This window comes from Papio anubis, chromosome 5 (assembly GCF_008728515.1).
Source record: "Papio anubis isolate 15944 chromosome 5, Panubis1.0, whole genome shotgun sequence".
NCBI classification, from domain to species: Eukaryota; Metazoa; Chordata; class Mammalia; order Primates; family Cercopithecidae; genus Papio; species Papio anubis.
In genome coordinates this window covers 164,677,354-164,690,736 of record NC_044980.1, presented here as the reverse complement: position 1 = coordinate 164,690,736, position 13,383 = coordinate 164,677,354, and the positions used below count along the sequence as shown (strand labels likewise).

At 43.6% G+C, this 13,383-nt stretch overlaps 1 protein-coding gene across 2 annotated transcripts in view; it reads left to right on the top strand.

Annotated features, from left to right (window-relative positions):
• STK10 (serine/threonine kinase 10) overlaps positions 1 to 13,383 on the top strand; it is a 149,318-nt gene that overhangs the window by 113,378 nt on the left and 22,557 nt on the right. The window lies entirely within an intron of this gene.

Genomic DNA, 13,383 nt, shown 5'->3' with positions numbered 1-13,383 from the left:
TCAAACTTCTGACCTCATGATCTGCCCACCTCGGCCTCTCAAAGTGGTGGGATTACAGGCGTGAGCCACCGCGCCCAACTTAGCATGATTCTTAAGGGCCCCTAGGATTTTCAAAATGGTAAATGAGCATTGGCTTCAACTTCAAGTCATCATCAGCATTAACCCCTAACAAGAGAATCAGCCTGTCCTTTGAAGCTTTGAAGCCAGGCATTGACTTCTCCTCTGTAGCTTTGAGAGTCCTAGATGGCATCTTCTACCCAGGGAAAGCTGTTTCATCTACACTGAAAATCTGTTGTTTAGTGCAGCCACTTTCATCAATGATCTTAGCTAAGTCTTCAGGATAACTCACTGGAGCTTCTGCATCAGCACTTGCTGCTGTACCTTGCACTTCCATGTTACGGAGCTGGCATCTTTTCTTGAACATCATGAACCAGCCTCTGCTAGCTTCCAGCCTTTCTTCTTCAGCTTCCTCACCTCTCTCAGCCTTCACAGAATTGAAGAGTTAGGGCCTTGCCCTGGATTGGGCTTTGGCATAAGGGAGTGTTGTAGCTGGTTTATCCTTTACCCAGATCACTCAAACTCTATCTCAGCATAGGCCGTTTTGCTTTCTCATCATTCATGTTCATTGGAGTAGCACTTTTATCTTTCAAGAACTTTTCCTTTGTATTCACAACTTGGCTGACCGTCTGGTGTAGGAGGCCTAGCTTTTGACCCAGTAAGTTTTCTCCATGCCTTTCTCACTAAAGCTTCATCATTTCTAGCTTTTGATTTAAAATGAGAGACATGGCAACTCCTGCTTTCACGTGAACACTTGGAGGCCATTGTAGGGATATTCATTGGCCTCATTTCAATATCGTTGTGTCTGAGAGAATAGGGAGGCCTGAGGAGAGGGGAAGAGACGGGGGAAAGGCCAGTCTGTGGAGCAGTCAGGTCACATTCAACATCTATTGATTACGTTTGCTGTCTTATATGGGCTCGTGGCACCCTATAACAATTAGAGTAGTGACGTCAGAGGTCACTCATCACAGGTCGTCATGATAGAGATAATAATAATGAAAAAATGTGAAATATTGCGAGAATTACCAAAACGTGGACGGGAAGTGAGAACATGCTTTTGGAAAAATGACGCTGATAGACTTGCTCGACACAGAGTTGCCACAAACCTTCAATTTGTAAAAATCACAGTGTCTGCAAAGTGTAATAAAGTGAAGCATGAAAAAATGAGGTATACCTGCACAACATTTCAGAGGACCCAAGAACTCAGGCATCAAGATAAAAAAAATGTTAATGCAGCTGGGCGCTGTGGCTCACACGTGTAATCCCAGCACTTTGGGAGGCCCAGGCGGGGGGATCACTTGAGGTCAGGAGTTCAAAACCAGTCTGGCCAACATGGTGAAACCGCATCTTTACTAAAAATACAAAAAAATTAGTTGGGCGTGATAGCAGATGCCTTAATCCCAGCTACTCGGGAGGCTGAGCAGGAGAATTGCTCGAACCCAGGAGGCAGAGGTTACAGTGAGCCGAGATCACGCCATTGCAATCCAGCCTGCGCAACAAGAGCAAAACTCCATCTCAAATATATATATATATTCTGTTCATTTCTGGATTTGTTAATTTCCAGAGAAGCCAGACAAACAAACAAAAAGTCCAATATTGAATAAATAAAACAGCTACCAACATGCTAGGGAAACATATAGACTGGCTGACTAGAGATCCAGAGAGATCTGCTTTAGACGGGTCTGGGAAAGCCTCTTAGTGTTTGACGTGTAAACTGAGTACAGAAGGATGCTGGCAGGCCTAAGAACCTTCCAGGAGGGTGGGACAGCACCTGCAAAGGCCCTGAGGTATGGGAAAGAGCTTGGAGTGTTCAAAGAGCTGGAAAACCATCCATGTAGCAGGCGCTTAGGAAGCAAAGGGGAGATTGGCACAAGGTGGAATCAGACAGGTAGGGCAGAGACCAGCTCACGCAGGGCAATGGGCCACAGGCAGGAGTGTGCTATTTTGATAATCCTGTTAACGTCCAGTCCTTACATAGATGTTGTAGCATTAAATGAGAAGTACATTCAGGGTTAGACCCAGTATCTGCTCGGAATAAGAGCTGGGTAGATGCCCATTCCCTCCTTGGCTCTGCGCCCTGTCATGTGCACACCTCGTGTGTGTGTGTGTGTGTGTGTGTGTGTGTATGTGTGTGTGTGTATAAGGACTTGTAAGAGTGGAAGAGAGAGGAGGCGACCGAGGAAGTTGCCTAGTTTAGGAGGGGGTTGGGGAAGCCACAGATTTCCTCACCCTTTCCCAGAACGTGCCCTTAACAAAGTTGGACTTCTCACCAGCAGGGTTCCAGGAAGGCTCTCAAGCCTGCCGCTGAATGCTGAGGCAGAGTGTGGGATCTGGCACCTGGGGTTCTAATCACATTCAGTTTTTTAAAATATCTTTTTCTATGGGTGTTTTTCTTCAAGAAGTTTTCATGGAAAGAAAAAGCTTAACTTCTTTGCTCTTTTGGCTTTTTTTTTTTTTTTAAATGATGAGGCTGGAGTGCAGTGGTGCAATCACAGGTCACTGCAGCCTTGAACTCCTGGGCTCAAGTGATCCTCCTGCCTAGGCCTCCTGGGTATTTGGGACCCTGCTAATGTTTTAAAAAAAATTTTTTGTAGGAATAGGGGTCTCACTTATTTGCCCAGGCTGGTCTTGAATTCCTGGCCTCAAGTGATCCTCCTGCCTCGGCCTCCCAAAGTGTTGGGATTACAGGCGTGAGCCATTGCACCCAGACTCTTTTGGCTTTTTGAGGAGGACAGGGCTCACACCATTTAGTAAGATGGTGTCCCAGGTACTGGTCTTTTGTGTAGACAAACTTGCTTGCTTTGATTCTGCCACTCACTTGTGTAACAGATAGCGATGGCAGGAGGCCAGCAAGAGGCTTTGCCCCATGGCAACCCCAGATATCCCAGATGACACTGTCTTGCCATTGCCTACTCCACACTCCTAAGAACTCCTTCTCTATTCCAAAGGTCACCTCTGTGAGGGCTGCAAGGTGCTGGGCGAGGAAGTAGGAATTCCAAGTAGGAATGGGAGGTCTGGCTCATTGCCCTTGACATAGTGGTCAGGATGCAGCAGCAGGGGTGAAGGACAAAATTAGAAGGGATGAGACCCCCCCAGGTGAGCAGCCTCTGAACTACCTACAGATGCATCAGCGATTCCAGTGCCATAACAGAGTAATTCACACATGGATGCTGGAGAGGGAGACCATACACAGATGCAACAGGCACTTTCCTTTAACCAGCCCAGAGCAAGGAAGAGTGCACCTGTCCACTTCCCTACGATCCATTCAGTGTGAGAGAGCATGTCATAATTTAAATTCAGGCATGGAAAACACACACCAAAACAATAAAATGTGAGAAGCCCCCTGGGACTCTCTTCAGAATTACAGCAATTGGTGTGGAATATTTATCATGCTAATCACTTTTCAATAAGGAGATATGGATATAGGAAAAATAATTATTAGCAAGGTAGTTGAACAGGGACCTATTTATTCTTCATGTCAATTTCTTTTCTTTTTTTTTTTTTTTTTGAGACGGAGACTCGCTCTGTCACCCAGGCTGGAGTGCAGTGGCGCTATCTCGGCTCACTGCAAGCTCTGCCTCCTGGGTTCATGCCATTCTCCTGCCCCAGCCTCCCAAGTAGCTGGGACTACAGGCACCCGCCACCACGCCCGGCTAATTTTTTATATTTTTAGTAGAGACGGGGTTTCACTGTGTTAACCAGGATGGTCTCAATCTCCTGACCTCGTGATCCGCCCACCTTGGCTTCCCAAAGTGCTAGGATTACAGGCGTGAGCCACCGCGCCGGGCCATTCATGTCAATTTCAAGTAATTTACTACATCTTCCTGTATATATGCATATATGCATATACAATTAATGTGGATACATTCTCACACTCTGTAAGAAGGGACTTGATGGTCTGCTACTCAGTTCCTATAAACCCAGTAATCTTTAGCATCCATGAAAAACTGGCTTGACAGTTGTATGTCCTTAGATCACTGAAATCGGAAAACAAACCTAACCAGTCTTGAAGGAAATCTTTCCAGAACTCTTGTTTCCCTGCCTTCCCAGGCAAAGCTCATTAAACAGAATGTAGCTATTAAATAGTTTGGATCTCCATAACACCACAGAATTGTAACCCTCAAAGGATCCCTAAAGAAATTTTAGTCGAAAGCCAGATTGTTTTTCCTGATGAGAAAATAAGGAACTCTAACGAGTTCAATAAGTTTTCTGAAGACACGTAGCTGGACTAGAATGCAGGTTTTCCGACATCCAGCAGAATGCAGTTCCCCTGCTCCTGCCTCTCAGTAGATCTCAGCGGGAGAGCAGTGCTGGTACATGAATGTCCTCGGGGGATACCGATGGATGGAAGTCCTGTGCCCCTTTGTCAAGTGGCCCCATGTGACTCTACTTTTACTGTTCCTTTGCCTTCGCCCTCCATGGTCAATGGTGTGACGTTTCTTAGTGTTTTCGGTGCCTTTGGCAGAAATCCTTTACTAAACTGCTGCTTCTAATCTTCTCTCCTGGAAAATCAAGAAATCATGCTTGAAACAGCACAGTTTTAAGCTCATGAGGCCTTTAAATTGTATGATGCCTGAGATGGTGCTGTCGAAAGGCATTTTGGCAGACACCACAGCCAGCTGCTGAACTAGGGTTATATAGCATCTCCAAGGCGACCCTTTGATGTGGAAGCAGAAGTGGCACAAATAAGATTTTAGATATTTGACTAGGACTTCTAAGACAATGATCCTCAACCAGGGACTGCTTTGTTCCGTAGGGGCCAATTGGCAATATCTAGAAACATTTTGGTTGTCAGCACTGGGGAAACAAGGGAGAGGTGCTGCTGGCATTGAGCAGGTAGAAGCCAGGGATGCTGCTAACTTCCTAAAATTCACAGGACAACCCCCACAACAAATGCACAGGGCAGCCCCCACAATAAAGAATTCTCCACCCACAAGGTCAGTAGTGCTGAAGTTGCAAAACCCTGATCTAAGACCATTAAGGCCAAAGAACATAGGAGAAGGATTCAGATTACAAATCTAAGACCATGAAAAAAAAAATCCAAGAATTGAAAGAAGAGACAATGAAGAACAGCTGCTGGGATTTTGGGGTCAGATGCTAAGTGCATGTTTGACTTTATGAGAGACTGCCAGAGTGTTCCAAAAAGGGCTGGATCATTTTACATCACAACAAGGTGCAAGAGTTCCAGTTGCTCCATGTCCTCATCAGCACTTGCAACTGTCAGGTTTTTTAGCCATTCTGATGGGTGTGAAGTGGTGTTTCATTGTGGTTTTTAATTCACATTTCACTAACAACTAATGATTTGAGTATCTTTTTGTGTGCTCACTTGCTACCCGTAAGTATTTATTTTATTTTATTTTATTTTATTTATTTATTTATTTTGAGATGCAGTTTTGCTCTTGTTGCCCAGACTGGAGTGCACTGGCGCAATCTCGGCTCATTGCAAGCAAGCTCCGCCTCCCAGATTCACGCCATTCTCCTGCCTCAGCCTCCCGAGTAGCTGGGACGACAGGCGCCCGCCCCCACGCCCAGCTGATTTTTTGTATTTTCAGTAGAGACAGGGTTTCACCGTGTTAGCCAGGATGGTCTCGATCTCCTGACCTCAAGTGATCCACCTGCCTCGGCCTCCCAAAGTACTGGGATTACAGGCATGAGCCACCGCACCCGGCGCTTTTTATTTTTTTATTGCTTTATTGTGCTAGCCAGGACCTTCAGCAGGATGTTGAATAGGAATAGTAGAGAGGACTTCTTTGCCTTGTTCCCCATTTTAAGGGGAAGGCATTCAATATTTCATCATTAAGTATGATGTTAGCAATAGCGCTTTTTATAGCTGCCCTCATCGGATTAAGAAAGTCTCTTTCTACAGACGCAGAAGCTGAGGTTAAAAAGAAAGAAAAGAGGCCGGGCACGGTGGCTCACGCCTGTAATCCCAGCACTTTGGGAGGCCGAGGTAGGTGGATCACAGGGTCAGGAGATCGAGACCATCCTGGCTAACACGGTGAAACCCCGTCTCTACTAAAAATACAAAAAATTAGCTGGGTGTGGCGGCGTGCGCCTGTAGTCCCAGCTACTCGGGAGGCTGAAGCAGGAGAATGGCGTGAACCTGGGAGGTGGAGCTTGCAGTGAGCTGAGATTACGCCACTGCACTCCAGCCTGGGTGACAGAGCGAGACTCCGTATCAGAAAAGAAAGAAAAGAAAAACATTTTTTAAAGTCTCCTATTCCTAGTATGCTAATCGATTTTATTATGAATAGGTGTTGAATTTTATCAAATGGGTTTCATGCATCAATTGATATAATCATATGGTTTTTCTTCTGTTAGTCTGTTGATATAAATTATATTGCTTGATTTTAAAATATTGCATCAGCTTTGCCTTTTTGGGGTAAGAACCACTTGGTTATTGTATATTTTCCTTTTTCTATATTACTGGACTCAATTTGCTGACATTTTGGTGAGGATTTTGGGGTCTGTGGTCATAAGGGATGTTGATCTGGTTTTGTTGACAGCTGTTGTGACACCTCGATTCTTGTCTTCTTGGCTTTAAGGAATTTAAACATGAGACACACAGCAAAGGAGCTGCAGCATAGAGTCGTTTATTGCAAAAGAAAACTAGTATTTTGAAAGTTAGGTATGGAGTAGACAGTACACCCTGAGAGAGAGAGAATTCAGAGTGGGCTGCTTGTAAGGATGAGACAGCAAAGACTGGTACTAGGGAGACTCTTTTAATGGGAGTCTTACATGATGACTCATAAGAAGGTGGGAAGAGGTGTTGCCAGGAAGCGTGTTCTGTGTGGTCCTCTGGGTGCGCATGTGCAGTAGCTGTACCTGCTTGTTCGTATGTCACTGTCTCATTAGCATCTTAAATCTCTACCCGGGGTGTGTTTTTTACTATTAATAATGAACAAAGAGTCAGTCTGAGGACAGGTAAAATCAAAATGTGCACGCTCTCTACAGGGAAAATTCCCTACTGAAGATAGCTGTGCTTGAATGAGCTCAATTACAATGAGAATGCTGAGGCTTATGGTGTTGACTGTATGGTCCCCATAGTTGCTGTGTCCAGAGAACCTGGTCATTTTTTTTGACTACCTATCCTGCCTCAGTTTTAGTTACCTATTTCTTCTTTTTAATTTTTTTTATTTTTTAACTTTTTCTTGTTACATGGCCTTCCAATACCTATTTCTTTTTTCTTTTATTTTTTTGAGAGAGTCTCACTCTGTCGCCCAGGCCGGAGTGCAGTGGTAAAATCTCAGCTCACTACAACCTCTGCCTCCCAGGTTCAAGCCATTCTCCTGCCTCAGCCTCCTGCGTAGCTGGGATTACAGGTGCGTGCCACCACGCCCGGCTAATTTTTTTGTATTTTTAGTAGACACGGGCTCTCACCATGTTAGCCAGGATGGTCTTAAACTCCTGACCTCAGGCGATCCACCCGCCTCAGCTTCCCAAAGTGCTGGGATACGGGCATGAGCCACTGCGCCTGGCCTGTTTCTCCTTAAGTAAGCTTTAGTAGCTTCTGTCTTTCAAGGAATTTGTAGATTTCATTTTAATGCTCAAATTTATTGGCATTAAATATTTCCTGACTATCCTTTGAATGCCTGTAGCATCTGTAGTGATGTTCTTTCTTTCATCCCTCATACTGGTATTTTGTATTGTCATCTTCTTCTCCTCCTCCTTTTCCTCTCCTTCTCCTTCCCTGTCAGTCTAATTGTTTATTAATTTTTTTGACCTTTTCAAAGAACCAACTTTTGGTTTCATTGATTTTTCTTTTCAATGTTATTGATTTCTGCTGTTATATTAGGCTTGGGTTTAAATTGCTCTTCTTTTTATGGTTTCTTAATGTAGAAGCTCATTTAGAACATTGATTTGAGACTATTCTTTAAGCACTTAATGCCATAAATTTCACTTAATGCTATAAATGGGGCACTGTTTTAACTTCATTCCACAAATCTTTATATGTTGTATTTTCATTTTTATTCAATACCAATTACTTTTTAATTTCCTTTGCAACTTCCTCTTTGACCCAGGTTATTTAAAAGCTTGTTGTTTAATTTTAAAATGTTTTGGGGCTCTCATATCTTTCTCTTATTTTTTACTTTGATTTCATTATGATCAAATCAAATAACATATATATATTACATATATGTATTATTATTATTTTTTGAGATGGAATTTTGCTTTTGTTGCCCAGACTGGAGTACAATGGCATGATCTTGGCTCACTGCAACCTCTGCCTCCTGGGTTCAAGTGATTCTCCTGCCTCAGCCCCTGCAAGTAGCTGGGATTACAGGCACATGCCACAACACCCAGCTAATTTTTGTATTTTTAGTAGAGTCGGGGTTTCACCATATTGACCAGGCTGGTCTTGAACTCTTGACCCCAGGTGATCCACATGCCTCAGCCTCTCAAAGTACTGGGATTACAGGCGTGAGCCACCATGCCCGGCCCATATATTTTTTAAGATTTCAATTTTTAAAAATGTATTATGGCTTGTTTTATGGTCTGGGATGTGGTCTGTGTTACTGAGTGTTCCATGTGCACTTGAAAAGGATGTGTATTCTGCTGCTGTTGAGTGGAGTATTCTATAAACGTCAAGGAGGTCAAGTTAATTGATAGTATTGTTCAGGTCTTCTGTATTCTTACTGATTTTCTGACTACTTGTTCTACTGGTTACCAAGAAAGGAATGTTAACATCTCCAACTGTAATTGTGGATTTGTCTATTTCTCATTCAGTTCTGTCAGCTTTTGTTTCACACTTTTGAAATTATTTTGTTATTTTAAATAGTCACATTTTCTTTTCTTTATTTGTTTTTTTTTTTTGCAGTGGAAGTCTCACTGTGTTGCCCAGACTGCCCTCAAACCCCTGGGCTCAAGTGATCCTCCTCAGCCTCCTAGACTTTAGCTAAGCCTAAAATAGTCATATTTTCTTAGTGAACTGACTCTTCCTTTTATGATTATATAATGCCTATCATTATTCCTGATAATATTCCTTGTTCTGAAGTCTGCCTTGTCTAATCAATAGCCAATCCTACTTTCTTTTGATAAGTATTTGCATACAGTATCTTTTCCTGTCCTTTCAATTTAACCTATCTAAGTCTTTATATTTAACATGCATTTCTTGTTGACAGCATATAGTTGTGCTTTCATTTTTTTTAATCCCATCTGAAAATCTTTGTTTTTTAATAGACGTGTTTATGCCATTTATATTTAATTAAATTATTACCTGTTTTGTCTCCTTTGGTTTTTGTTCCTCTCTTCCCCGTTTTCCTACCTCCTTTTGGAGTATTTGAATATTTTTAACTTCACGAATTAGTTTATCTTTGTGTGTGTGTTTGTGTGTGTGTGTGTGTGTGTGTTTAATGGTTGCTCTGGGGCGTTATAATATACATACCTATCTCAGCATCTATTTAGAGTTGATATTGTAATTCTTTAAGTAAAATGTACCTTTACAAGCATGTAAATTTCTTGATACTTTCTCAGTTTTGTTATAATTGTCACATTTTTGGCCTTTTTTTTTTGTTTGTTTTTTGAGACCGAGTCTTGCTGTGTCACCCAGGCTGGAGTGTAATGGTATGCTCTCTGCTCACTGCAACCTCTGCCTCCTGGGTTCAAGCACTTCTCATACCTAGAGACAGGGTTTCACCATGTTGGCCAGGCTGGTCTTGCCTGGCCTCAAGCAATCTGGCCACCTCAGCCTCCCAAAGTGCTGGCATTACAGGCTTGAGCCACCACACCTGGCCTATCACGGATAATGTATTACATGTACATATATTAAAAACCATACCAGACAATGTGACAACTTTTGCTTTAAATGGTCATTGAGATTTTAAAGATCTTAAGGGAAAAATTGTTCACTGTTTTTATCCAGATATTTACCATTTCTGTCACTCTTTCTTTTTTACTGAAGATACAAGTTTTCTCCTCAGCTCACTTCTTTTTAACCTGAAGAACTTCCAATGTAGCCTTTCTTCCCGACCACAAAGTTTCCTACTTTCCTTCATCTAAAAATGTCTTTATTTTGCTTTCATTTCTGAAGGATAGTTCCATTAGACATACCTATTCTTCCTGTTCTTTTATTTTGGTACTTTTTTTTTTTGAGATGGAGTCTTGCTCTGTCACCCAGGCTGGAGTGCAGTGGTGTGATCTCGGCTCAGTGCAACTTGTGCCTGCCGGGTTCAAGCAGTTCTCTGCCTCAGCCTCCTGAGTAGCTGGGATTACAGGCGCCCATCACCACGCCTGGCTAATTTTTAAAATATTTTTACTAGATACAGGGTTTCACCATCTTGGCCAGTCTGGTCTTGAATTCCTGACCTTGTGATCCACCCGCCTCAGCCTCCCAAAGTGCTGGGATTACAAGCATAAGCCACTGTGCCCGGCCCTTCTTTCAGCACTTTAAGGATGATACTCCAGTGGCTTTTGGCCTCCCTGGTGTCTGTTGGGAAATCCGTGGTCACTGGAGTCATGATTATCCTGTGTTAAAATGTCACATTTCTCTTAAATACTCTCCTGAATTTTTTTAGTTTGGTTTTCAAGTTTTATTATGATATATATGAGGGTGGTTTTCTTTTAATTTAACCTGTTTGGGTTTCATTGAGCTTTTGATAATTTTCCCATAAGTCCCTGAAACCTTCATCTTTTTCATCTTTCTTCCTCTCTGTCATTCAGATTATATAATCTTTATTAATTAGTCTTCAAATTAACGACCCTCCTCTGTGATCACCATTCTGCTATTGTTTTATTTTAATCTCAGACATTCTATTGTTTAGTTTTAAATTTTTCAATTTTTTAAAAATAGTTTTTCTGGCTGGGCATGGTGGCTCACGCCTGTAATCCCAGCACTTTGGGAGGCCAAGGCGGGTGGATCACTTCAGGTCAGGAGTTCAAGACCAGCCTGGCCAACATGGTGAAACCCCGTCTCTACTAAAAATACAAAAATTAGCCAGGCACCCAAATAACTGGGTACCTGTAATCCCAGTTATTCTGGAGGCTGAGACAGGAGAATCACTTGAGCCCAGGAGGTGGAGGTTGCAGTGAGCGGAGATTGCACCATTGCACTCTAGGCTGGGCAACAGAGTAAGACCCTGTCTCAAAAAAAAAAATAGTTTTTCTGTGCTGTGAACTTTCATCTTTCCATATTTGAAATATTAAAGGGCTTTACCTCATGGAGTATAGTTATAGTAGCTGCTTTGAAGTTTCTTTGTGTCAACATCTGTATCATCCCAGAGCTGATATCTACTGATTGTCTTTTTCTTTGAAAACTGGTTCTATTTCCTGGTTCTTTGTATGCAGAGTAATTTTTTATTGTTTCCTTGACATTTTATTTATTTATTTATTTATTTATTTATTTATTTATTTAGTGACAGGGTCTTGCTTCTTGCTCTGTTGCCCAGGTTGGAGTGCAGTGGTGCAGTCACAGCCCACTGCAGCCTCAAGCTCCTGGGCTAAAGTGATCCTCCCACTTCAGCCTCCTGAGTAGCTGAGACTACAGGTGCACTGGCACCACACCCAGCTAGTTTTTTGTATTAATATTTTCTGTAGAGATGGAGTTTTGCCATGTTGCCCAGGTTGGTCTCGAATTCCTGAGCTCAGGTGATCCACCCAGCCTCCCAAAGTGCTGGGATTACAGGCATGAGCCACCGTGCCTGCCTATCCTTGATATTTTAGTGTTATGGTCTGTAGACTGTGGGTCTGTATTATAATCTTTTGGAGAATGTAGATGTTTTTTGTTTAACAGGAAACCCTGTAGACCACAGGTTCTGTCTGATCTTCTGTGGGTAGTGGTTTCAGTCTTAGTTTAGTTAGGTCTTTTCTTCTTTGGTTTTTTGCTATACTGCTTGGCACCTGTCTCACTCATGCTTAGCTCAGGGGTGAATCTCTGTGTTTACACACAGAATGAGGAATTTCCCTTTTCCTGTGCTCTTCTCTTTTTTTTTGAGACGGAGTCTCGCTCTGTCATTCAGGCTGGAGTTCAGTGGTGCGATCTCGGCTCACTGCAGACTCCACCTCCTCAGTTCAAGTGATTCTCATGCCTCCTTCTCGAGGAGCTGAGATTACAGGCATGTGCCACCACGTCCGGCTAATTTTTATATTTTTAGTAGAGTTGGGGTTTCACCATGTTGCCCAAGCTGGTCTTGAACTCCTGACCTCAAGCGATCCACCTTCCTTGGCCTCCCAAAGTGCTGGGAATACAGGTGTGAGCCACTATGCCTGGCCTTCTGTGCCTTTCTCTTTGGGATTCATCCCATACTCACTGGACTCCGCAGGCCTCTTTTCCTGGTTCTCTGGCCAGAAATACAAGGTTTCTTATGGAGTTTTAGCCAGCTTTTCTACTGCACCACTGGGCAGGTCTGGGATTGGTGCAAACCCAGGAGAGCAAAAGGATGGAAAAAAAAAAAATAGGAAACTTATCCCCTCTACCAGTCTTGTCTGCAAATTTGGACTCCCCTTCATGTCACCTGCTTTTGTTTGGTTTTCAGAGTCCTCAAGTAGTTACTTTCGTATTTGATGCAGTGTTTTCACTGTAATTATCAGGGGAGACAGCCTGTCTTGGCTTACCTCACCATGCCAGAACTCCCCAGAATGTTCTTTTTTTGCTCACAGGCAGGCCTTTTCCCCCATCAGATGCTCCTAAGAGCCCTCTCTCAGTGCAGGTTTTGGGTTATTAGGCACTGGTAAAGGTGTGGGTTTCTTGGGAAGGAAATGTCTGAGGAAGTCCGGGGTCCTTACAGAGAAGTGTCATGGATCTCTTCTCCCTCCTGTCACAAAAGACAGAAACCCAATCCCAGCCGGCTGAAGGACGAAAGGATACTTGCTGGCGTCTGGCCAGGAGGGCAGGAGTGTGGCAGGAATTCTTCGTTCTCCTCTCTTGGCATTGCTTCCCTGCGTCGAGTTCATCTCAGGCAGTCCCCTCCAGGGCTGACAAGGTGACGCACCTTGGCCTTCATCCCCCCAGTTTAACAACCCCAGAGGACAGCAGGTAGCTTTCCTTCAGTCGCTCCAGCAACGTCCCAAAGTTCGCACTGGACCAGTGAGGGTCACGTGCTTCTCTCTGAATCAGTTCCTGAGGCTAAGGGCATGGAATGTGCTGCTTGGCCAGCCTGCATCAGATGCTCAGCCCAGGGCCAGTGGGGGTAGGGGTGTCAGTTCACCTGGACCTCAGGGACTGACAAGGGGGATACTAAAGTATGCATTCTCGGCCGGGCGCAGTGGCACACGCCTGTAATCCCTGCGCTTTGGGAGGCCAAGGCAGGCAGATCACTTGACGTCAGGAGTTTGAGACCAGCCTGGCCAACATGGTGAAACTCCATCTCTACTATAAATACAAAAATTAGC